This window comes from Carassius auratus, chromosome 39 (genome assembly GCF_003368295.1).
Source record: "Carassius auratus strain Wakin chromosome 39, ASM336829v1, whole genome shotgun sequence".
Lineage (NCBI taxonomy): Eukaryota > Metazoa > Chordata > Actinopteri > Cypriniformes > Cyprinidae > Carassius > Carassius auratus.
In genome coordinates, this window is record NC_039281.1 from 8,542,408 (window position 1) to 8,570,083 (window position 27,676).

A 27,676-nucleotide genomic window follows, 5' to 3' on the forward strand; every position below is an offset into this window, starting at 1 on the left:
AGAAAACCTTAATGTAGTGTTTTTGTTTATATAAAATAAAAGGATGTTAATATGTGAGACATTAAATATACATACATACACATCATTTGAAAATGGTGTTAAAGTTTGGTATAAAACATAATTCAAACATATAAATACGAATATAAATAGTACATTTCTCTCTCTCTATAATGATTAGTATTGTGGCTGCAGACTTCCACTGTAAAAGTGCATGATAGAAAACAAAGTCTGATTTTTAACATATATTTTTCAAACTTTGGGGACAAGTCGAAATGATTCTCGGAGCATGCCACAGATTATATGTACAGCTGTATTTATACTGAACTAGAACATTCCTTCAAGCTCACACAGAAAACTTCCTACTGCAATATAAACCTTTGCCATTATCTTCTCTAAACGCGTGCTCGAATCTGTCCAGCCTCGGTGTGAGTTACACTGTATTTCCCAGACAGTCTTTTCAGTACTGTCTACAAAAAGGGGTGAAAGACAAGAAAGAGACATCTATTTTGAGACTGGATTTGGTTTCGGAGGCATATTTCCGTCTCTCTGTTGATAGCGGCTGTGGCCTGGCCACCCTGTGCTGGGAATAGACAGATAAAGGCTTTAGTCTGTGGAGCGATGGGATGGCACTGGTCCTCTGTTCTCTCTGACCTCTGACCTCATGCTGCAGGAGCAATGGGATGCACCGCAGGTCAGAGAGGACGGCGCTCTGCATTGTAATGTGCATCAGCTGTGACGCTTCTCTCCATCACCCGCTCTCACCGAGAAACAGGAAAAGATGGTGATAATGAACAACTCTAATATTGGCACCAAAATAAATACGTGCTGTGGTGTGAAACAGGCTTGAAGTACGCTGCTGGAGATCCTGCATTGTTTTTCTGACTTTGCACAAGGCCAGATTCACTTAATTTTGACATGCTGGTATTGTATGTTCGATAATATTTAATGAACTTGGGCATTAAAGCGATAGTTCACCCAAAAATGAAAATTATGTCATTAATAACCCACCCTCATGTTGTTTCAAACCCGTGAGACCTCCGTTAATCTTCGGAACACAGTTTAAGATATTTTAGATTTAGTCCGAGAGCTCTCAGTCCCTCCATTGAAGCTGTGTGTACGGTCTACTGTCCATGTCCAGAAAGGAAAGAAAAACATCATCAAAGAAGTCCATGTGACATCAGAGGGTCCGTTAGAATTTGTTGAAGCATCGAAAATACATTTTGGTCCAAAAATAGCAAAATCTACGACTTTATTCAGCATTGTCTTCTCTTCCGAACTAACCCTTTAAGTAAGATTATTTGGCTGTTCATCAGTGTATCCATTCATGGCTCTAAACAGTGTGTTGCTGTAGACGTATGTCTTACGAAGGAAACTGATAGGGAGCTTTGGATGCACTTCATTGATTGTCTGCGTTCAGCAGATTTCCCCGCTCGGGAAAGTGAAACCATCTAAGTGAGTGATATCTGGACTGTTAATGTAAGACTCTCAGCAGGGTAACAGACAGCAGCGGACAAGCTTCATAACTACATTAAGGTGAGTGAGTGGCCTTAAATACATGACTCTCTTTAACCATAGTAACTGAGCTCTCCACATGCAATACAGACAAGGAGCTGTAACTGATTACATTTAATCTGGATTACGTAATCAGATTCCAAAAATTAAGTACCTGTAATTAGATTATATTACATTTTAATCAGATAAATTTAATTATGGATTACATAATTACATATTCACACAAAGCCAGTTAATTATTCATAATTTATTGATTCTTGGTATATCTTCTTTTTTTTCTCGCTCTCTACCACAGTCTTGAAATCTTGATGCCAATTGATGTTTACTGCACTTCATGTAGTTGATAAAAAATGGAATGCGTTTTATTTTATACTTTATTATTTTTTTAATCAATATGGTACACAATAATCCCATTTAAATGAATGGGATAGACAGGTCAAAAGTAATCAAAAAGTTGTTTAAAATACATAACCTAAAATTTATAATCTAATAGATTAATATCTATTAGTTAATAACTAAAATTTTCATCATATAATTTGGAATCAAGTAATCCCAGCACTGTTTAAATACTTTATATTTATTCATTTTTGAAGCCTATTTTTACCACAAAAAAAAATTTCATTACAAATTTCAAATGATTGCGAATCATTTGATTAAATCTGGGGATCGCAAATCACTTGAGTCAGTTCGGGAGTTAATAGCGGGATCGCGAATCATTTGAGTCAATCTGGGGATCACGAATCGTTTGAATAAGTTCGGGAGTTCGTAGCGGGATCGCGAATCATTTGAGTCAGTTCGGGAGTTCGTAGCGGGTTCGCGAATCATTTGAGTCAATTTGGGGATCGCGAATCATTTGAATAAGTTCGGGAGTTCGTGGCGGGATCGCGAATCATTTGAGTCAATTTGGGGATCGCGAATCATTTGAATCAGTTCGGGAGTTCGTAGCGGGATCGCGAATCATTTGAGTCAATTTTGGATATTATTTTATCAATATGGTACACAATAATCCCATTTAAATGAATGGGATAAACAGGTCAAAAGTTATCAAAAAGTTGTTTAAAATACATTACCTAAAATGTATAATCTGATAGATTACGTTAATAACTAAAATTTTCATCATATAATTTGTAATCAAGTAATCCCAGCACTGTTTAAATACTTTATATTTATTCATTTTTGAAGCCTATTTTTACCACTTTTTTTTCATCAAGTAATTTTCATGACAAAACATTTGCCTAACTTTTTAGGAATGTTATGCAGAAGAAGAAAAAGTCTTTAAAATTGTGAAATAATATGATAGTTTGGAGTCAAAATTTATAAACACTGAAAATAAAAATGCTACAAATTCTTCATACAGAATTATTTTGACATTGAGCTGAAATGTGACACAAGTTTTGTGAAATTCACACAAAACCCAAAAAACTAAATGTAGATTATGCAAATGAAACTTTTTTCATTTTCAGGTCCCCACACTTTTGATTGAAATAATATTAATAATAATAATACAGACCGATTTGTGCATCGCTATGACCAATTCATTGAAACAATCGAAGGAAACACATCTTTTTGACTTGAATGCAAGTTTACGCACATGATGAATAAATGAAATATTTTAAAGCAGAGCGAAACTATTCCTTATCTTGAAAACATTTCAAAAACATTGCACAGCTTTAGGCAATTCTCATGTAAACAGTGTGTTAGATGCCAACAGAGGTCACTGCAGCACTTGTAATTGTATGACACAACCTGAGAATGGAGAACTGCAGTTCAATCAAAACCTGTGTGCTTGACTGTAAATGGGTTTCTTTACTTGTTGCCAGGGGTGGTTCTAGGGTGAGTGGAGATCCGAGGCTTAGCCCAGAAAAATCCATGTATGTGACTTTTTATTTTAATAAATCAGAAAGATTTACCTTGTTTAAAATATACAAAAACAATAAAAACAAATTTAAAACATTTTATTTAAAGTATTGAGGAAAATACATTTGCTTTTTGCAAACAAAAATTAAGAATTGCAAAACAAATGAAACCGCGCAAAATAAATTATTTTTGCAATACATATTTTCCATGGTCATATTTATTAATTTATTTGCAACGCTGCTTTTATTTTGCGTGTCAGTCTAGTTTGAGCTTGCTATACCATTTTTCCTTTGCGCTTCACTTTTCTGCACGTCTCTCTTTGTGGCACTGTTTTGACGTGGGGGCGGAGTCAATGGACGGGGGCGTGTACAACATGCCTCCATGGAAGTTACGTCATCGGCCCGAGACGCAGCTCACTGATCCAGGTCCTGTCATGATGAGCAGAGACTTTAAAACATTGATGTTTTCGTTTTATTTACTTTATTAACAAATGTATGTGTATTAGCAGCGTTTGCTCAAGTTAAATAAGTTGTTAACATGAACATCTGCTGTTTATTTCTCTCAATGTGCACACTTTTATAGCATTATCTGTATTGGGATCGCAAATCATTTGAGTCAGTTCGGGAGTTCGTAGCGGGTTCGCGAATCATTTGAGTCAATTTGGGGATCGCGAATTATTTGAATAAGTTCGGGAGTTCGTAGCGGGATCGCGAATCATTTGAGTCAATTTGGGCATCGCGAAACATTTGAATCAGTTCGGGAGTTCGTAGCGGGTTCGCGAATCATTTGAGTCAATTTGGGGATCGCGAATCATTTGAATAAGTTCGGGAGTTCGTAGCGGGATCGCGAATCATTTGAGTCAATTTGGGGATCGCGAATCATTTGAATAAGTTCGGGAGTTCGTAGCGGGATCGCGAATCATTTGAGTCAATTTGGGGATCGCGAATCATTTGAATAAGTTCGGGAGTTCGTAGCGTGATCGCGAATCATTTGAGTCAGTTTGGGAGTTCGTAGCGGGTTCGCGAATCATTTGAGTCAATTTGGGGATCGCGAATCATTTGAATCAGTTCGGGAGTTCGTAGCGGGATCGCGAATCATTTGAGTCAATTTGGGATATTATTTTTTTAATCAATTTGGTACACAATAATCCCATTTAAATCAATGGGATAAACAGGTCAAAAGTTATCAAAAAGTTGTTTAAAATACATTACCTAAAATTTATAATCTAATAGATTACGTTAATAACTAAAATTTTCATCATATAATTTGTAATCAAGTAATCCCAGCACTGTTTAAATACTTTATATTTATTCATTTTTGAAGCCTACTTTTACCACTTTTTTTCATCAAGTAATTTTCATGACAAACAACTTTTCAGGAATGTTTTGCAGAAGAAGAAAAAATCTTTAAAATTGTGAAATAATATGATAGTTTTTGAATTAAATAAGATTAATAATAATAATACAGACCAATTTGTGCATCGCTATGACCAATCTATGACCAATTCATTGAAACAATCGAAGGAAACGCATCTTTTTTACTTGAATGCAAGTTTACGCACATGATGAGTAAATGAAATATTTTAAAGCAGAGCGAAACTATTCCTTATCTTGAAAACATTTCAAAAACATTGCACAGCTTTAGGCAATTCTCATGTAAACAGTGTGTTAGATGCCAACAGAGGTCACTGCAGCACTTGTAATTGTATGACACAACCTGAGAATGGAGAACTGCAGTTCAATCAAAACCTGTGTGCTTGACTGTAAATGGGTTTCTTTACTTGTTGCCAGGGGTGGTTCTAGGGTGAGTGGAGATCCGGGGCTTAGCCCAGAAAAATCCATGTCCCCCTCTGGTTTATGTTATTTATATGTTCTATGAATTATTTATTCTTTTTTTTTTTTCTCGTATTTGTCATCTATTGTTTTGAGGTTGTTGTGTTTGAAGGCATGTTATTAAGTTTTTTGGTGTTAATAAAAAAAAAAAAATAAAGGAAAAAAAAAGCAGCTCACTAGTGATGGGATTTATGACTCTTTGAGGGGATCCGGATCTTCGCGATCCGTTCCTTTCAAAGAGCCATTTAAAAGAAGCCAGCTTGGAGGCATCTCAGTTTATCCTGGAAATAATCACTGGGAGGATGAGGTGAGATTTGTAGTCAAATAATTAAAACTCAGATATGACACACCAATCCTTATGTTATTCATACAATACCTACTCACAAATAAACATCAAAAACAAAGCCGGCTGCAATTAATTTCTGTGCAAAACAGCTTTTACTACAAACACTTCCAAACAAGAACATTGTTATCACACAAGAACATTTTGATAGAATTTTTTTTTTTTTTTAAAGTAGATAAAATTAGAATAAATAAAATGGAAATGTCTACATACATACTATTACTACTGTAAACTTTGCAAATAGGACATCAGCCCCTTCAAGTCAATGAACAATAACAAAGTGGGCTGCAATGAATGTCTGTGCAAAACAGCGTTTAGTGAAAAAATTCTATACAAGAACAGTATCACAAAATAACATTTTAATGTTTTTAAAAGAACAAGTTTTAAATGAACACAAAATTCAATGTAAATAAATACATAGCAGTTCCTTACTTTATGGCTTTTTCTGCCTCTCTTTTTTGTCCCTTTTTTGTCCAAATTTAATATCATCATGCTATAAAGGGATGGCCTGTTCTGGGTGCGCCCCTCCCCCTATAACAGTTCTGTCTCGCGGAGGATCTCATTTGTGTGCATCTGTGTGAAACACGCATAGGAAAAAAAACATCTGCTGTTTATTTCTCTGGATGTGCACACTTTTATAGCATTATGTGTATTGGGATCGCAAATCATATGAGTCAGTTCGGGAGTTCGTAGCGGGTTCGCGAATCATTTGAGTCAGTTCGGGAGTTCGGAGCGGGATCACGAATCATTTGAGTCAATTTGGGGATCGCGAATCATTTGAGTCAGTTCGGGAGTTCGTAGCGGGATCGCGAATCATTTGAGTCAATTTGGGGATCGCGAATCATTTGAGTCAGTTCGGGAGTTCGTAGCGGGATCGCGAATCATTTGAGTCAATTTGGGGATCGCGAATCATTTGAATAAGTTCGGGAGTTCGTAGCGGGATCGCGAATCATTTGAGTCGGTTTGGGGATCGCGAATCATTTGAGTCAGTTCGGGAGTTCGTAGCGGGATCGCGAATCATTTGAATCAATTTGAGGATCGCGAATCATTTGAGTCAGTTCGGGAGTTCGTTGCGGGATCGCGAATCATTTGAGTCAATTTGGGGATCGCGAGCGGGATTGCGAATTATTTGAGTCAATTTGGGGATCGCTAATCATTTGAATCAGTTCGGGAGTTTGTAGCGGGATCGTGAATCATTTGAGTCAATTTGGGGATCGCGACTCATTTGAATAAGTTCGGGAGTTCGTAGCGGGATCGCGAATCATTTGAGTCAATTTGGGGATCGCGAATCATTTGAGTCAGTTCGGGAGTTAGTAGCGGGATCGCGAATCATTTGAGTCAATTTGGGGATCGCGAATCATTTGAGTCAGTTCGGGAGTTCGTAGCGGGATCGCGAATCATTTGAGTCAATTTGGGGATCGCGAAACATTTGAATAAGTTCGGGAGTTCGTAGCAGGATCGCGAATCATTTGAGTCGGTTTGGGGATCGCGAATCATTTGAGTCAGTTCGGGAGTTCGTAGCGGGATCGCGAATCATTTGAGTCAATTTGAGGATCGCGAATCATTTGAGTCAGTTCGGGAGTTCGTTGCGGGATCGCGAATCATTTGAGTCAATTTGGGGATCGCGAGCGGGATTGCGAATTATTTGAGTCAATTTGGGGATCGCTAATCATTTGAATCAGTTCGGGAGTTTGTAGCGGGATCGTGAATCATTTGAGTCAATTTGGGTGCACTAAAAAGTGCACGCATCTAGGCTAATGTAAAGTTACATGATGAAGTCATACTAGTGCGCTTGTGCATTTTGAGTGCGTTCTTTCAGTGCATTATTCGGTGTATTCAAATGCATTTATGAATGCATGAGAATAATCACAAAATTCAGGATATGAACCCTTTGTGCCAAAAGGGTTCTTTCTTGTCATTATAGAACCTTTTTAGCATAAAAGGTTCTTTGGAGTTGAGTAAAGAACCCTATGGTTCTATATAGAACCCCAATGATCCCTTTCTTCTAACAGTTTGTTGTCATGCATTACAGTAAGTGTTAATTTCATAGCAAACACCAACTAAAACTACTTCAAACTACTTGTATCCAATTGTTTTATAAGAGGCTTACAGTGTTAATGACCTCATATTAATTGAATGAACATGGAATATTTGAACTTGTTGAACTACAAAAAAGCTAAAAGGGTTTTTTAAAAGTGTTGCAAAACTTGTTGAACTTGCATAGCCTTATGTAACTTAAAATCTTTGTGTTATTTTGTGTTATCTTTTACAGCATGTATTGGACTCATGTACTGCAGATAGCCATCTATGTTACTTAGAAATCAACTTGCTACCATTTGACGTACATCATATGTCAACAGAGCCCATAGGTCATGACTTTTACATTATCCAAAGCATTACTGAGGTAGTAACATAATCATCTACTTTATTAAACAAAGTAATCAAGGCTATCCTGAGTGTCAACATGTAAATATTAATAATACAACTCTACAAAATCTTTAACAAAATCTTTTTTTGACAACCGTTTTATGAGAAACTCTTTTAATGTTGGATCCAATCATCCATCAAAATGGCTTAAACCTCATTGTATATCGTGGCATGTTATTTGGATATAACCATATAAACATGTTTTTTCTAATAAAGAGAATGAAGTACTTTACAAAATTATTCACAGATGTGATCCTGTAAATGCAGCTGTTAGCAGATATATTCATAGTGTTTTTGGGATATATTTACTTTTTGTAACACATCAGTTGAAAATATTGAATATTTATTTTTCAATTGCCCTTTTCCCATTTTATTTTGGGTTGACTTTAAAATAGATATATAAAAAAACACAAAGCCCTTAATTTAGAACCTTATGATATTTTACTTTGTTTTAAAAACTCCTATTTCCCTGAAAAAACAAAATGACATTATTAATCTGTTTTTAGCAAAGTTTTATAGTCAAAAATAATTCAAAAGAAACTATCATATATTACATTTTGTAACACTGATCTTGAAACCTTTTCTAATACAAGATCAAAAAATAAGAAGTTTATAAAAACAATACAAATTCTAAAACTTTTTAGACTTAGATAAAACTGCTTTTGATATGGTAAACCACCAGATTCTCCTGTCAACCCTGTTTGAAAAAGGCATTTCAGGAAACGCACACCAGTGGTTTGAGTCTTACCTCTCAGATGGGTCCTTCAAGGTGTGTTGAAGAGGTGAGGTGTCCAAGTCGCAACACTAGCTACTGGGGTGCCTCAGGGCTCAGTTCTTGGACCACTTCTCTTCTCTGTCTACATGGCATCACTAGGTTCTGTCATTCAGAAACATGGCTTATCATTTTACTGCTATGCTGATGACACTCAGCTCTACTTCTCATTCCCTCCTTACGATTCAATGATAGCTGCTCGCATCGCAACATGTTTAACAGACATTTCTCTCTGGATGACGGACCATCACCTTCAGCTCAACCTGGCTAAGACAGAACTGCTTGTGGTTTCAACAAACCCATCACTTTATAAATCTTTCACCATCAAATCATCAACCATAACTCCTTCTAAAACAGCTAGTAACCTTGGAGTTATGATTGATGATGAATTTCTCAGACCACACTGCTAAAACTGTCCGAGCCTGCAAATTCTCTTTATACACCATTAGGAATATCAGGCCCTTTCATTAAGAACATGCTCTTTGTTCAAGCCCTTTTTCTGTCCAGGCTGGACTATTGCAATGCTCTCTTGGCAGGTTTTCCAGCCAGTTCTGTCAATCCTCTACACTTAATCCCAAATTCTGATGCAAGATTACTCTTTAATGAGCTGAAAAGAATGCACGTCACACCTCTGTTCATCAATTTACACCAGCTACCAGTAGCCGGCATTAATTAATGTTTGCCTGCACCCCTTTACCTAAATTCATTACTTCAGACTTAACTTGCATTCTCTAAGTGAATAACGCATTATTGTGCATTTCAAAGAGGCACAAAATCACTTTCACTGACTTTTTCATTAACTTTGTGCATGTGTGTAATTATATAAAAATAAATAAATAAAATAAAAAATAAAAACTTTCTACGTGTAGGCATTAGGCTAACCGAGAATTGTCATTAGCACTTACATATAGTTGCTCTTTTGTTCATTTTTGATTGCTTCTATTGTCCTAATTTTTCAGTTGCTTTGGATAAAAGTGTCTGCTAAATGTAAATGTAACTGCCCTTATATTATATAACACTTTTTTCATTTTTTCAGGTATTTTTTTTCTTTTCTTAGTGCTGTCGAAAAATGTACTGTGATTAATTTTTGTGTGTGTGTGTGTACTGTGTATGTGTGTACTGTGTATATTTATTATGTATATATAAATACACACACATACAGTATATATTTTTAAAATATTAACATGTATATATTTATATTCAGATAATTTATATTATATATAAATAAATATATTCAATATATAAGCATAACATATTTTTTCTTAAATATATACATGCATGAGTTTATTAATATAGGCCTATACATAATAAATATACACCCTAACCACACATATAATGTGTAGTCCTAAACAAAAACTTTTATTTTTGATGCGATTAATCGCAAGAAATAATTTGACAGCACTACTTTTTATATGTTTGTTCATTTTATGTTGTTTGTTGTTGTTATTATTCTGTTTTACATGCTTTAAACATTGTACAGCATTGACTTATATTTGCCTTGGATCCAAAATCCAACAGCTGGATTTGTATGAAACCAGAGCGAGTCTGCGATACCAGGATGACATAATTAAACAATTTATTTTTATTTTTTATCTAAAAAAAACGCAAATCTTTTACAGGTCGTTATCCAGGGTTATTACACGGCTCTGTGGAATACTTGATTCTGATTGGTCAGTCGCGACATTCCGAGGTACATTATCCGTTTATATTATATAGGCTACATTATATATTATCTTTAATGAAAAATGTAAACCTACCCTCCCCCTCAAAACGAATAATGATTAGTCGTTTTGAGGGGGAGGGGAGGTTTACATTTTGATTAAAGGTAATTAGGGCATTAAAAATAAATAAATAAATAAAACAATGAAAAGCACGGATACGTAATTTATAATAAAGAGTACAGAATTCCATTAAATAAGACAATTTTGATTTCATGCCAACTTTACAGAATTATCATTACGTAACATAATTTGTCAGGAACATTAATATTCACAGGAACGCGGATAATTCCGTCACACTGCTCGCTCTACGTCACGTTTCATAAACATTCAGCAACTGCTACTATAAAAATAATAAGAAATAAAGTGTTTGTTGTCAAACACCACTCGTCTTCTTCCATATGCAGCAATGCTCTTCAGATGACCGGCCCAAAATAGTCTGCTAATCTTTCTGCGTGCTGTTGCAAAGATCACCACGTGCGCTTTCCTTCCCTTACAGGTCCATTTACCATAGCAGCGGCCAAGCAAATCCCCGATTGGCTGCTCAGGCGTGACGCAGGATACATTTAGGGAATTCCGTCAGCTGTGCGGCGGCGCGCTTCAAAACGTCGCGCGGGTCGAGCTGTGCGTCAAACTCTCCGCTGCGCCTCCTTTGAACGCGGTGAAACTTTTCCACCAGATCAGAGTAACGTTACGAGCTGTTTAAGAAGATGTGTCACGTGCAGCGAGGGACACAGAGAGCGCTGGCTTTCTGAATAAATCATTTAATAACCTGTGGGAACATCCTGAAGCTGAAAGTGTTTGAAATGTAAGTGACCTTCTTCAAACTCCAACTTCACACTATATATATAACATTTGTTTTGTGTTGCTTTAACACTAAAAACACCTTAAATAATGGAAAGTCAATATCCATGCTCATTATTGATTTGATCATGATTTGAGATAAAGGTAGAGTTCTAATAATCCATATTAAAATTTCCCATATGTGAATCCCAATGGAGAACATCTCCAGAAATGGCAGGGAACACAGAATTCTTGCTGGCCGGATCATGAACAGGAAGAAACAGAGAGGGCAAAGATGGGAAAAGTGAGCCGGTGTAATGCACAATTTTTTTTATTCTACAGTTTTTAATTATAAAAGGTCATTTAGTTCCACTGGATCGAGTCTGGGCACAATGATGGTGGTAAATTATATTATTATGGCTTTGCTTTCCTTTCAAACTGTGCAAATGGACAAATATTCATAGTAGTCTGAAACTGAAGGTAAACATGAACAATGCACCTTAAATAAGCCCAAAATTTGTAAAATTGAAATGGGGTCATGTATGGAACGTTACCTAAAAATGAAAATGTTTTTCCTAATCTGACTAACATTAGATGATTTAGTCATTAAGTTAAGAACCGGATTAGTCTGATTCATGAATGAAACATTTCGTTTGTGTTGCTCAATACAGTTTCTGAGTATCTGCCGATACTAATGTCAAATCCATACCAGGGTCGTTTTTTTTCTTCTTTTTTGTCTTAATCAGTTTAGAAAATCTACACCTTATTACCTTGCTAACTACACACCGCTCCTTAATAAATACAGAAAAAACATGACTAGGTAACACTTCACAATAAGATTGATTAGTTAACTACTATAGTTACAACACAATCTAAGAATGAACAACACTTCTACAGCATTTATTACCTTTAGTTAGTTTCAACATTTACTAATGGATTATTAAAATCAAAAGTTGTGCTTGTTAGCATTAGTTAAACAACATTAAATTGTATTGTTTGTTGTTTGTTCATGCTAGTTAATACATCAGTTAACATTTACTAATCTAACCTTATTATAAAGTGTTACCAGTGACTGTATATACTGTACCGGATCAACAAAAATGGTTCATATCATCATAAATACCCCAAGGACAGCAAGAGTCAGTTTTCAATTTCAACATAATAATCATCACAATCACAGATCTTTTTCTGATACGTTTATGGTGCTTGTGTGCTTTAAAAAAAATATCTGTTCATTATAATTGCACGAATAGCAAGAACAGATCCTAAATATTCTGAAATGAAGTCACACCGGTTTGGAATGACTAATAATGAATGAATTCTCATTTCTGTGTGAACTAGGCCCTCTCCCTTTAAAATTACAAAGCATTTGCATTATCATTGTTCACATTCATAGTCTCCTATTGCATTAGTGATTTTTACCGAACTCAGGCTCTTTCTTGTACAGAGTGTAAATAATGAAAGTATGTGCTTATCTTTCTTTATCTGACGTACACCGAGCAGATACAGAGAGTCACGGTGTTCCTGGATTTACCTTATCGTGTCTCATTCCCCAGATGGATCAGTGACAGGGTCAACACACACACACACACACACGTCCAGCTCGAATGTCTTCCGTCTCAGTATCCACGAGCCTTGAGGCCACCCGCGGGCGACTTTAAATAGATAAACACTTGAACTTTGCAGCCATAGCGTTAGAGGAAGGTTTGTGTCACTGCACTAATATTAGTCAGCAGATCCAGACGTTCCCAGTGCTGGGAGTCGTGAGCTTGGATGGGAGCTCATCCCAAGTGTCTGACGGTATTTTGTTTCGTTTGGAGTGTTGTTGAGTGTTTTTCTGTTTGTTAGAGACAGGTATGTTCTCCGATGCTTTGGAGGCCGTAGGAAGGGTGGAGGGGTTGACGCTGTCCCCTCCACAGAGTCTCCCAGACCCCGATGATGAGGTGGAACTGGGCACCGAAATAAAAAGACGAGGCAGATATCGGCATAGCTTACAAATACTCAAGCCCTTTCGGATCACGCACAAGTAAGTTCTCATATAATAATTATAAAAGAATTAGCAAATCGTTCTGGTGTACAGAATGAAGAATTGACAAGTCATTTCCAACAGTATTTTAATGCTTAAAAAGTGAAAGAATCACTTGGCAGGACTTCATAAAAAAAACACACATACACAGTGCGTGTGTATATATATATATATATATATATTGTCTGAACTGTTAATTTTATCATTTTTTTTGTGTATGTCTAGATTAAATAAATGTATTTTGTGATTTATAATGACAGTCATGCCACAGGACAATTTTCACAATTATGGGCAAAATCCGTGTTGTTTGCTGTCCAGCCAAATTATCTGAAACGAAACAAATGATAGTTACCCCTTTCTTTGAGGACAATAAATTTGCTTTTAGTGTCAAAATAAAGCACTGTACAAATAAAGGTGACTTAACCCTTAATGAACCTTAAAATGAAGCTACGAGCTGCTTTTATCATCCTCCACTTAATTTATTACAAATTGTTTATGTACATCACTGCAAATTGAACTCGCATTAAACATGACAATGAGTCGTTGACACCGTTGCTTCAAGCCTATATTGTAAAAGCTTGTGTTGATAAAATAAATGTATAGTGTATTTTAAAATGTTCTCTGTTAAGTTCAGTGTGGAAAAAAACTTAACTTACACACCTACCTCACTGCTTACACAGACCTGTTACAATGGAGCCAAAACTAACATATGCACCGAAATACTTTTGTGTGAGGTGTGAAACAGGCCTCAGGAGATGTTTGTTTCATTGCCAGTTGGACTCAAGTGACAGTCAATGAGGTCCTGATAAGAACGCTCTTATCCTTTTCTCACAGACGGCTCGATTTTTAACATGCTGACTGATAAAGAGCCGCTGAATTTTTTCACTGCTTTGTAAGAGTTCTGAGAGGGACGTGCAAACTGCTCTTCAAACACAAATGTGTGATTCATCTACTGTTTGGCCGCAGCGAGTAAAGATTTTCTCTCGTGTTCAAGGTCACGCCGTTCTCAGACATAGCACATAGTGCCTAGATGACTGATACGAGCCAAACTCTTCCATTTTCACCCCCAGACATCAGCACCCGGTGGACAATGCAGGATTTTTCTCCTTCATGACCCTGCAGTGGCTGTCCCCTCTGGCATGGAGGGCCCACAAAGAGTCCAGTCTCAAGATCGAAGACGTTTGGGGTCTGTCTTGCCACGAGGCCTCAGAAACGAACTGCCAAAGGTGAGCTACAGGTGCAAACCTTCCAATTCGTCATCAAGGATTGTCTACCGTAAAGCTGCGTTTGTCTGGGTGCAAATACCCAGTGCGCGATTTGGGGAAAATTTGGGCTGAATAGGACTGAGTGTGCATTAATAAGCACTAAACACATGTAATAGGCTGCCTGTTTCATTAAAAATGCATGCTAGAGGGCGCCCTCGCGCAGAAACTCCAAATAAGCATCACAGAAGTCATAGAACTCATGACATTACAGGAAATCCCTTATATGGACAAAGTTTGCTGCAGAATAAAAAGAAGATAGGAACGTGTGATTAAACATGACGCAAGTAAACACAACGTGACAATATCGGGTATATCGGTGTTACTCAAGCCATATTGGGTATTTTAAGTCTATAATCCAGTGCTGCTAATATACATAGCTTTTATTAGAGTATAGAACGTAATTTATCCTCATTCTGTGATAAAAAAGCAACATCAGATCAGAAAATGAAGTGATTTCAAACACTTGCTTGATGCTGTGGAGTAAAATCATTCTATTAAATATTCTCTTTTGTTGGAAAACTGGTTCATAAATGCTTCTCAGTAGTTTGGGAGGTTGTTTAGCGCATCTTGTCTTTTCAGATGCATGTTACATACCTTACCCAGAAAGGAAAGATACGTCTGCAAGACGTCTGTTAAAGATCGCTTCTTCTGGAAATCATCTGCTTTGTAAAAACATCTGATAGACGTCAAAACATTTACATATATTCTAAATCATAAACATCTTAAAGACATCTTCTAAAGGTCTTTTTGACATCTGATAGGAAATGTCCTTGCAGATGTAAATGCAGACTTCATGTAAATGTAAGTAGATGTAAATGCAGATCTCCGTGATGTATGTGGTCTATCAGGTTATGTAGCTCCGCCCCTTTTTTCAGCTTCACACTCGTTGACTTCCATTTGTATTTTTCCACAGCTTGAAATTAAGATTGTGAAAATTAATAAATGAACCGCTCTTTTTAAAATCTGACTGACATTTGTTATGACATCCCCGTCGAACATTACAATGCTCATGATAAGTAAGTAAATCCACTTCACCAGCTCATTAATCTTTAACAGCGATGCAACAGAGCTCAAAAACTAAATACTTAAGTTGGCAACATGCTAGTTTCTCCGGCACATAAACACTACTTAAATATACGTTATAGAGAAGTGAGATTTAAAATAAAAAAATCACATTCAATAATCGCGCCAAGCCAGATCGTGATTTCGGTTTGATTTTAATTAATCCTTCAGCCCTACCCTGGAGCCAAGCACAGGTTAGGAATCTGTGATATGTGCCAATGCTGAGCTGTGAACCAACAGAACTATTAGAAAACACCTCCGGTGCCAAGGTCTCACACAGTTGACGTCTTGATAACAAGGGCTGGTGTGGGAATCCCTGGAGTCACGGTGGGGAACGAATGATAGATGCTCACACAGCCCAGAGAGTTATGGCAGGTGGGTGTTATTCATAGCAAGGATTAGACATCAGAGAGAGGGCCAGTCTGCACCTTTCCTGCAGGACGGTTATGTCATTAACACGTCAGATCCCAGCCCGTGTCCTTTTCAACTAAGCCGGCTCATTAATAGAGCTCAAAGTGTTTCTCAGGGACACGGGAACATGGAAAAACAGCTATAATCTGTAACTGTGATTCGCCCACACTGCTGCAATCGATGATGGTGTGTTAAAAACAGACACCTGTATCTTCTCGTGTGTTCTTCAGTGGATCTGTAAGAAGCGGTGTCAGTTTTCAGAGTTTGACCTCAGGGTCTGTGACTCCTGTTACTGGATCCGTGTCAGAGATAGCATGGACACATTAAAGGCATGTGCACTTGTGTGTGTGAGGGGTGGAGATTTTATGGGGTCTGGACACTTTGTTTCTTTGTTTTTAAATAAGATACAGTTCACCCTTGTGAAAGATAAAAGCTGTGAGTGGATTTGGTCTTTCAGATTGTATTTCTATGTTTTCAATGAGACTCTCCCTGAATGCTTCAAGATTGAAGATAATTACAATATTTATGAGAATTTGAACATCATTTATGATTTATAATAAATGTGTGGATGTTTTGGCTGCTGCTAAATGTGCGCCCGAAACAAGTTTTACTACCCGAAGACCCTTGAGTTTAAAATACCCCACATTTATTAATTTAGATGTGAGGGCAGGGATTATATCCAGTCAACTTGCAAAAAGACCCAACAAGGAGCAGAGGCATTTTATACTAAATTAAATGTATGCATTAAGCAGACACTTTTATCCAAAGTGACTTACAGTGCATTCAGGCTAACAATTTTTACCTATCATGTGTTCCTGAGGATTTGTACCCCCAACCTTGCGCTTGATAACACAGTGCTCTACCAATTGAGCTACAGGAACATTATATCATTTTATCATTCAGAAGTGATACATGACATGCATTATGAGCTGAGGTCATTTTATTATGTGAGAAGGAAGAAACAGTGAGAGTGATATAAAATAGAGTTGTGAAACCAAAACAGCTATGTAGAAAATGGGAAATTATACATTTCAGCATGATCATCCAAAAACAGTCGAGCACAGAATCCTGCTATTAGCCAATCAGAATCAAGCGTGGCATAGAGCTGTCTAATAAAGTGACAAATGCATTTGTGATATTGCACATTTAATTTTGGTTAGGTCTAACAATTTAGCCAGTATTAATTTAATTTCTTAAAGTTGCAATGAATTGGAAGTGGCGGACAGTGAATACAGTCATTATTTTAGCTTTCTTTCTGTTGTTCTTTGGCGATGCATGGTTCAGACTGGAGTGGCTGTGGCTCGAGGAGCTCAAGCGGCGAGGGAAGGACACGGCGTCTCTGTCTCGGGTGTTCTGGAGGTTCTGTCAGACCCGAATGCTGGTGGCCATCTTCTCTCTGCTCATCACCATGGTGGCTGGATTTGTTGGACCTGTAAGTTGTTGGGTTGCATTCTGACCTTTGTCCTGCTTCCCTTATCTAGACAACAGGAGAATGTTTTAGAAATAGTTTTTTTTTTTTTTTTCTCATGCCATCTGTGACCCCAGAGCACAAAACCAGTTTTAAGTCTCTGGAGTATATTTGTAGCAATAGCCCCAAAAAAAAAAAAAAAGACATTGCATGGGTCAAAATTATCGATTTTTCTTTTACGCCAAAAATCGAAAGATTATGTTCCATGAAGATATTTAGTAAATTTCCTACCATAAATATATCAAAACTTAATTTTTAATTAGTAATATGCATTGCTAAAAACTTCATTTGGACAACTTTAAAGGCAATTTTCTCAGTATTTAGATTTTTTTGCACCCTCAGATTCCAGATTTTCCAAGAGTTGCATCTCTATATCAAAATATTATTTGATCCTAATAAACCTTACATTAATGGAAAGATTATTTATTCAGCTTTCAGAGGATGCATAAATCTAAATTCCAAAAAAGTATACACTTAAGACTGGTTTTGTGCTCCAGGGTCACACTTTTCATAATGATCACAGACTTACAAGAACCAACACGACAAAAAGCATTATTTAAGTGTGTGTATTATATTTATTAATCTATAATTACTATATTAACTTACTATAACTACTCTAGAGAGGTTATACCCTATTTGCAAACTCTAAATGAAAATTGAGATTTTCCATTCCTTCTCTTACTTCACACTAGGATTAATCCACAGTATTGTGGCATGTTTCTGGATTTTCCGTGCATGGTCCATGCTATTCATATTATTCACGTTATTGCCTACTGCTTTATTTCTGTTGCCAAATGAGCTTAGATCTTTATTCAGCAAGAGTGATTTAGTTCGGATTAAAAAAAAACAAACACATTTTTGATCTTATTAGTTTCACTATGAGGGGATTTATTTTGGTGTAGCTGGGAGTTTCTTACTGAAATGCTGTTGGGAACGCAGCTGTTAATTTTATTTCCCCACACAAGTTCGCACATGCCCCTGACAGCACTCGCTTAATAGCATTATCAGGGATTACATGTTACAAAATAGCACACTTATTTCCCTGCGTTGATTTGCTTAGTGTTGCATGGGTCAGCCATTGTCTCAGCAGCTCGTGCATTTATTTGCTGTACATTTAAGTGCTATTTTAAAGCCAGAAATTAAATTAAAGTTTTTTAAAGTCCCTGTTCACCAAGACTGCTTTATTTGATTAAAAACAGGGTCAATGTTTAAAATACTATAACAATTTAAATTAAGTGTTTTATTATTTGAATGTGTTTTAAATTGTATTTTATGTGTGTGTGACGGCAAAGCTTGGGTGATCAAGAAATATTTCTTATTATTATCAATTATATGTTTTGTTTTTCAGTACTCCCTGATGAGTAGAGAGAGCAACAACAGCATTTATTTAAAATAATTATTTTATAAGTGTCTTTTAGCATCACTTTTAATCAATTTAATGGGCCCTTACTGAATAAAACTATTTATCGTTTTTAAAAACATGTATTTGGTCAGAGGCTTAAGAACATTTGAAAAGTGAGGATTAAAAGTTTTTTTCAGTTTCATTTCTTTTAAATACATTTTTTCAGAACAGAATTTATTTAAAATATATATTTTGTATAAATTTAGTTTACCATCATAAAAAAAAAAATTAATTGTCCTTCCTGAATTATTATTATTATTATTTTTTTATGAAACGTATTTGGTCAGGCATAATATCAATTTGAAAAGTGAATGAGGACAACAAATATATATTTTTTATTAATGAATAGAAAAAATAGCATTTATTTAAAATATATACTTTTTTATAAACGTAGTTTACCATCATAAAAAAAAAATTACGTGTCCTTCCTGAATAAAAATATTTTTTATTTTTTTATTTTTATTTTTTATGAAACGTATTTGGTCAGAGGCATAAGATCAATTTGAAAAGTGATTGAATACAACAAATTCATTATTTTTTAATGAATAGAGAGAATGGCATTTATTTAAAATATATAATTTTTATAAATCCCTTTACCGTCACTTTTAAACAACTTAATGTGTCTTTACAGAATAAAAAGACTGATCTTTTTCAGAAAAAAAAAAAATTGTCAGAGTCATAAGATCAATTTGAAAAGTGAGTGAGGAAGAAAAACGTATTTTTCCTTTTCTGTCAAGTTTTTATTAATTTCTTTATTTATGAATTACATTTTTTAGCAATGCAATTCACAGCACACCTGTCCTGACCAATGAGCATCCAGGACCAGATCTGCCCGATAATTAGAATGAGAATATTTTGAAACAGAGTCAAAGACTCAGTGTTTTCCTGAGCAGCTCTTGATCTCACAACCCCAGCGCAAGTCAGAGGATGTTCTGATGCCATTAAACCTCAAAGCTCATGTGTAATTTTTATCCTGTTAAAAAAAAACTCTTTGTGCAGCTGTGTCCTCCCTCAGCATCATCCAGGCTGTGTGCTGTTGTTGTCAGGCTCTGCTGATCCGAGCCCTGCTGGAGTACTCTCAGTGTGCAGAGGTGAAGCTGCTGTACGGCTTGGCTCTGGTCGCTGGGATTTTCCTCATGGAGCTGACACGTTCCTGGTCTCTGGCTTTCATGTGGGCTGTCAACTACCGCACGGCTGCACGCCTCCGGGGAGCCGCACTCACTTTCGCCTTCCAGAAGATCCTGCGTCTGCGCAGCACTAAAGACATCAGCACTGGAGAGGTGACCTGTGTGTTAATACTCTAAACTATTCATTAGGAGCAGTTTTGCACTTTTGTAAACATGCTTCGATTGGCTTCTCAGGTCATGCCTTATTTACTTAGAGTAACGTCTTCATGGGCGAGTTTAAGCCCACTCTTTATGATCAGTTTGGGCTGGTGTTTGTGAGTGCCAGCGCTGATGTTTAAGTTTCGATGATGACTCTTTCAGCTTGTAAACATCTGCTCCAGTGATGGACAGCGTCTGTACGAGGCCGTCTCGGTGGGCTGTCTGCTGGCCGGAGGGCCTCTCGTTGGGATTTTGGGTCTGTCATACACCGTCTATTTCTTTGGACCGACTGCACTCGTGGGATCGGCCATTTTTGTCATCTTCTATCCCACCATGGTAAGATAAGCACATCTAATCTTTTTGTTAATAAGAAGAATATGTACAGCCGCTACAAAGGCCAAGTTCACACTTCTGTTGAGTCACCCAAATCTTTTATTTCAATTTTTTCTCACATGTGACTTGTGACGTTTCTCAAAAGACATTGAGAAAAGATTTATTTTGATCTGAGACATGTATGTGGCAATAAGTGTGATATTATGCAATTGTGTTTTGTAATGTGACCAGTTTCAATAGTAATGTCAGAATTCATGTGATTTCTAGGACAATCGCCCATAAAAGCGTGAATTGAATCATTAGCATGAAAAATTTACTTATTTATGATTTGCATAGAATATTCCATTTTATATGTGCGTGTGTGTGTGTGTGTGAGTGTGTGTGCAACCCTAGCTTAAACCAGCCTTAACATAATTTAAAACCAGCCTGACTAGACCTAGAGACCTGGCTAGACCAGACACCAACTTTTTGTTTTTTTATGTAATTTTTTCTGCCATTCTGGCAGAGGATGAATATGCATTTTCAGTAAGCCCGTCTGCTGTTTTTGTTCAGATCACTGCGAAAATCTAAACGAAACATAGCAGGGATTTTTCTTTTATCTGTAAGCATAGTATTTACCACAAGCACTTCTAATGACTCAAACCTGTGTCCTGTTTTCTGAGTAACATTAAGTATATCTCTATATATTTTTTCGACGACGCTACCATGACCAATCAGACGGGGCTTATGCTTATAACAGTAGCCTGGCGGATTATACGCTTTAAAACCAAAATAATAATTTAAGCTAGGTTTCTGTAAGGCAGATATGATTTCGCCTTGAATTTGGTAACACTTTAGATTAGTGAGCACATTGTATTCACTATCAACTAAAAGTTTTTTCCTTATTAAACTCCTGATTTGTTGTTTATTGGCAATAAGTATAAGGTAGTTGTTGTAGTAATTATTTTTAGGTTTTGGGTAGGGTTAAAGGATCTAGAATATGGTCATTTATTAATATGTGCTTTATAAGTACTAGTAAAACAGCCAGTGTGCTAGTAATATGCATGCTATAACTAGTGAATAGTGTTCCCTAATCTAAATTGTTACCTAAAATTGATATACTTTTAAGTACAAATGCTTGCCTCGGTCAGTTTTACTCATGGGGTTTCCCTTTGAGGCAGAACACACTATAGCGTTGTGTCTGAGTGTGCTTCACATTTGAATTATTTCCTGCAGATGCTGGCTTCCCGCTTGACAGCATATTTCCGTAAAAGGTGTGTGGCTGTTACAGATCGGCGCGTCCGGCTGATGAACGAGATCCTGGGCTGTATTAAGTTCATTAAGATGTACTGTTGGGAGACGGCGTTTGCCAGCAACATCCAAAGTAAGACAGCACTACAACCACTCAAACAGCAGCACTGACTCAGCCAAACAGGAAGTGACCGTATAATGATGATGCGTAGATGTCATAGTCTCCATGGAAATCAAAGGATCATCTCTGTGGCTTTGCACTGAATTTAAAGGAACAATCTCAAGTTTCCTAATCCGCTGTCTTGGCTCTGTCCTTCCTCATTCGTCCGTCGCTGAAATGTCCCGAAAGTCCCTGAGCTTTCAAATTAACTTACAAAGCATTTAGCGCTCTTTCTTTCATAATACCTTTGGACAGTTTGACTTTGTTGAATGTTAAATAAGTACAATTTAGGGATGTGATTCTATACAACCATTCAAAATTTTTGAGTAATTAATTTTTTTGTTTTTAATCAATTAATGCTTAAATTCAGCAAGGGCAAATTAAATTGATCGGACACGACAGTAAAGATATTTAGAATGTTACAAAGAGTTCCATTTCAAATAAATGTTGTTCTTTTTAACATTCTATTCATCAAAGAATTCTGAAAATAAATGTATCAATGTCTCCACCAAAAAATACTGTTTTTAACATTGATAATTAGGAGTTTATTTTGCACCAAATCAGCATGTTATAAATAAATGCAACCTTGGAGGTGCTTTCAAACACATTAAAAAAATCTGTAACACTTTACAGTAAAGTTCCATTTGTTAACATTACTTAGCTACATTAGTTAACATAAACTAATAATGAAAATTACTTCTAAAGCATTTATTTATCTTAGTCAATGGTGATTATAACATTTACTATTGCATTATGAAAATAAAAAGGTTGATTTAAGATGGACTAACAATGAACAGGTATATTTTTATTAACTAACATTAAAAAAGTTGAATTAATAATATAGCAAATGTGTTGCTCATTGTTAGTTAATGCTAGTTGATGCATTAAATATAGTTACCAAATAGAACCTCATAGTAAAATCTTACCAACCCCAGAATTTGAATGGAAGAGTTTCCTCATAGTACTTAAATCACCCTTAAAAATATAGGACGTTCATTGCATAGGAAGCAGAATATAAAATCTAGTGCAGTAATCATGATGATATAAACCAACATTTTGATCAGTATATTTATTCATCAGTTTTTAATTCAAAACCTCTTTTGCTTGAAAAAGGCGCTTGAAACTATCCTTTCTTTAACGTCATAGGAAATATCTAACCAAGTACCATGTAAGTTGTGTCTTAAATGTTCAAAAACTTTTAGGATGCTGTGTATATGGAGAAAACTGATAATTTAACCCCTTTAACTGGGATGCGCTACTCCAGTTATCTATTTTATGTAGCTTAGCAGTAAATTAGCAGTAAATCTTCTGTTTATACCTTTTTTTGCATGCACTTATAAATAAAATATCACAAGCTGCATGGATCAACATCTTCTAAATATGAATTATGTAGATCAAGCAAAGTTTTCAGAGATAACGTCCAGCGCTTCTGGTTGTTTAGACCAGCAGAAAAACGCTTTGGCTGTAAGCCAGAGAGCAGCGCTGAATTAATGTGCCAGCTTGCGGCAGTCGGGAGCCAAATATTAGTGCAGGCAGAGGGAGAGGAAATGAGACACTTGGACACCAGCCAGTGTCTCAGCATCACATCTACTGCAACATCCCATTAATGATTATGATCTCTCTTCCATTACTGTTGCACTTCTCAGTGTAGCTGCCGGATTGAACATAGTAAGGCTCCTGTAAATTGGAAACTGTGTTCTAGGATGGAAACACAATTCACACAGCAGGTTTTCCGTCTTATTTCGAGTGCTAAATATGTTTCTGTTCATGCATAGTTACGTTTTAAATGAGAATAACTAATACGTTATAAAAGTTGCACGCTTAAATCTTCAGAAGTCATTTTGAATTACATTTTGAAAGCGTTGTCTATAATTCAGCCGGATGCTGATGTATAGAGTGATTAAATAAATGACATTCATCAATTAAATGTTTAGCAAATTTGTAAAGTTGATAATTCAAATGAAAAATGCTAAATAGAAATGAACCATGAATGTGTTATATAAAGTGGTCCGCATAAAGTTTTCTGAATGCTTCTGGTCACAGGGTTTTTTTCTAGATTGATGCCGTGGCTTTTAAGGTCGGGTTTGAATCTGTGGTTTCTGATTTTTTTCCGCTTGCTGGATTCTATGGCTGCAATATGCTGTGTTGTCCTGGCAGAACGCATATTTCAATGTAAAATAACTGACTGGAGCGTTGTTTTTCAGAGAAACAAGTGTGAAACTTGGTATGTTTCCTCGCACAAACAAATCTGCAAAAAATTTACATATAGCACCTTTTGTTAAAAACTAGTCTGACCGGTTAGATTATGTTTACCATGTTGTAATCTGTCTTACTTTTCAGATTCATATTAGGCAAGACTTAATGAACAACTGGATGACTAACTTGTAAGACTAGTCTTAATTATTACATGCAACTGGCCCCCGGGACATTTAGAGACTCTCACCTGTGGACATAGTGATTGAACATGAGTCCTGTGTGTGTCTCCAGGGGTCCGGTCTGAAGAGAGGAGGGTCCTGGAGCGAGCGGGCTGTGTTCAGAGCCTGACGGTGGGTGTAGCTCCAGTGGTGGTGGTGATAGCCAGCGTGTGCACCTTCACTCTTCACATGGCTCTGGGCTATGATCTCACCGCAGCACAGGTAAAGCCATGCTAATGCTGTTTGCTTTCTGCCTGAGGCTCGTAATCAACTGCAAGCTCGAACTCACAGAGACCTGTTTTAATTTCTGTCACACCTTGCAGGCCTCACCGTCGTTGCTGTTTCAACTCCATGACCTTTGCTCTAAAGGTCACGCCTTTGGCGGTGCGTGCTTTATCCGAAGGCTCCGTGGCCGTGAAAAGATTTCAGGTCAAAAACACACCCACATCCACAAATCAACCAAAAACTACTGTTCTGACATTATTTTCAAACCGTCATGTTTTTTAGTAGAGTGCAAAAGAAGAAAGTCTGAAGAATGTCCATGCAGCTCTTTTCCAATATAGGCGAACAAATGGGGAGTGGGACTCCAAAAATGACAAAAAGCACCATAAATGCATCATAAAAGTGGTCCTCGTATAGGTTTCCTGTAGCTGTGCGATAGTATAACACCAAAAATGTATACCCTAGTCCTCTAAATAAGCAAAGGGCCTATTAGTATAATTCAGTTTTCTGGACAAAGGTCATCTTTCATGTGTTAAATCATTACTGATTTTTATAAAGTAAATACATTTATATATGTATATTTTTAGTAATATTTCAAGATGAACATTTACTGAGATCTTATTAAAGATATCACAATATGCTGATGATGATCTGACTTATCAAAACTTGCTAACAAAAGCTATGCCCCGCCTCCGGTTCTTCTGATTGGTCAACTGTTTTGGAACTGACATTGATGAGTGGCACTGACTGTAGTAAGTTAAATTTTGTATAACTTGTCTGTCCAGTGCATTTACATAGCCAATAAAATGGAAAAATAGTGCACTGGAATTAAAAAACTAGTTCTGTGTGAACGGCCCCTTACTCACACTCAAGTGGTTTCAATCCAGTTTGAGTTTCTTTTATTTATCGAACATAAAATAAACATATATTGAAGAATGTTGTTGAACAGGGCCGTTAATAATCCCCATTGACTTCAATGCAATTGTTTTTTTCGAGACAACGAGAACCATAAACAGTCCCAGTCCTCATTCACTCTTTATTATAATTAAGATATGGATATTCTGCAGTAATGTCTCCTTATGTGTTCACAGAAAAGTCATTTGTGAATTGTAATAACAGCATGGAGAGTAAATGATGACAGACTTAACGTGAGAACCTTCACATCAAAGTGTTTACCAAACAAGTTTGGGATTCCCCGATTTAAAGCGATAGTTCACCCTCATGTTGTGTTTCAGACCGTGTATTAGTTTATTTCCTCTGTTGAACACCAAAATAATGGTGGAAACCATTCAGGACCCCTCTGACTTCCAAAGTATGAAAAAATAATATTATGGAAGTCAATGGGGACTTGCAACTGTTGGTTTTGGAACAACATGTGGGGTGAGTAAATGAAGGCATTTCTGGGTGAACCGTCCTTTTAATGCCTCTTATTGTGCCCACAGAAGCTCTTCTTGATGGAGGACAGGGAGCTGATCTCAAACAAAACGGAAGATCCCTATAATGCGGTGGAGTTTAAAGACGCCACACTGGCCTGGGAGAAACCTGTGGCTTGCCAAAAAAAAGACGAGGCCAGCAAAAAAGAGGAGGTATGAAGAGAGTCCTAAAGAGGGAGAAACTGAGCTTGTACATCACCACAGAGAACAGCAAAGAGGAGAGCGAGGAAGCCAACGCAGAGCACCTCCTCACACCTACACATGGAGCAGGAGAGCCCACAGAGCACCATCTCCTCCACACAGAGCATCCGACCCCCGCTGCACAAAACCCTGCACCGCATAACACCTCTGCATCCGGAAGGTACTGCCATACATTATTACCAGTCCATGTGTGGATTTACTGATTACAGTGTCAACGATCAGATGCGTTTTCAACATCTCTCTCATATATACAGAAAAAACTAGGTTTTCATGGGAAGCCCAAGTGTTGCATGCAGCAAACAGTTCATGGATACAGTATTTATGAACAGAGCGTATCTGTGACGTAATTTGCTGGCCTGTTTTCTGCGCTGTACACCCAGGGGTCACTGCTTGGGGTTTGTGGAGGAGTCGGCAGTGGAAAGAGCTCGCTGCTATCTGCTCTACTGGGACAGGTGAGGAATTACATGCACTACTGTTCACAAGATTGGGGTCAGAGGGAATGCTGTGTGTGTTTGTGTGTTTGTTTGAAGAAACAAAGTAAGAAAGATATTGATACTTACATCCAGCAAGGATGCATTGCATTGGTCAAAAATGACAGTAAAATCATTTAAAAGTTTTTAGATAACTTTTTTTTCTATTTAAAAAAAATGCTGCACTTTTGAATTTCTAATGATCGAATAATCTTTAAAAAAAAAAAAAAAGTTATTTCAGCTTTTTTCCAATTAATAAAACGTTTTAAATAGTTAACAGTAAAACTTCTGGTAAATGGCAGATTAAAATTATATTCTGTTATTTCTGAATTATATATATATATATAATATATATATATATATATATATATATAGTATATATAAATATATATATATATAATAATATACATACATACATACATACATATACATATATATATATTATATATTATATTAATATAATATATATATATATATGTATGTATGTATGTATGTATGATGTATGTATGTACACATATGTAAACAAATTGGGAACTTCTGATTGTGAATCATTTGAGTCAGTTCGGGAGTTCGGAGCGGAATCATTTTAATCAGTTCGGGAGCACGGAGCGGGATCGCGAATCATTTGAGTCAGTTTGGGGATCGTGAATAATTTTAAATCAGTTCGGGAGCTCGGAGCGGATCGCGAATCATTTGAGTAAGTTTGGGATCGCAAATCATTTGAATCAGTTCGGGAGTTCGTAGCGGGTTCGCGAATCATTTGAGTCAGTTTGGGGATCGCAAATCATTTTAATCAGTTCGGGAGCTCGGAGCGGGATCGCGAATCATTTGAGTCAGTTTGGGGATCGCGAAATCATTTGAATCAGTTCGGGAGCTCGGAGGGGATCGCGAATCATTTGAGTCAGTTTGGGGATCGCGAATCATTTGAATCAGTTCGGAGTCGTTGCGGGTTCGCGAATCATTTGAGTCATTTTGGGGATGCGAATCATATCAGTTTTTTTTTTAAATAT

The 27,676-nt window shown here is 36.7% G+C and overlaps 1 pseudogene; it reads left to right on the top strand.

The window, feature by feature from the left end:
• Positions 1–11,065: 11,065 nt before the first annotated feature.
• Positions 11,066–27,676, top strand: part of LOC113058027 (multidrug resistance-associated protein 5-like) — a 21,987-nt pseudogene continuing 5,376 nt past the window's right edge.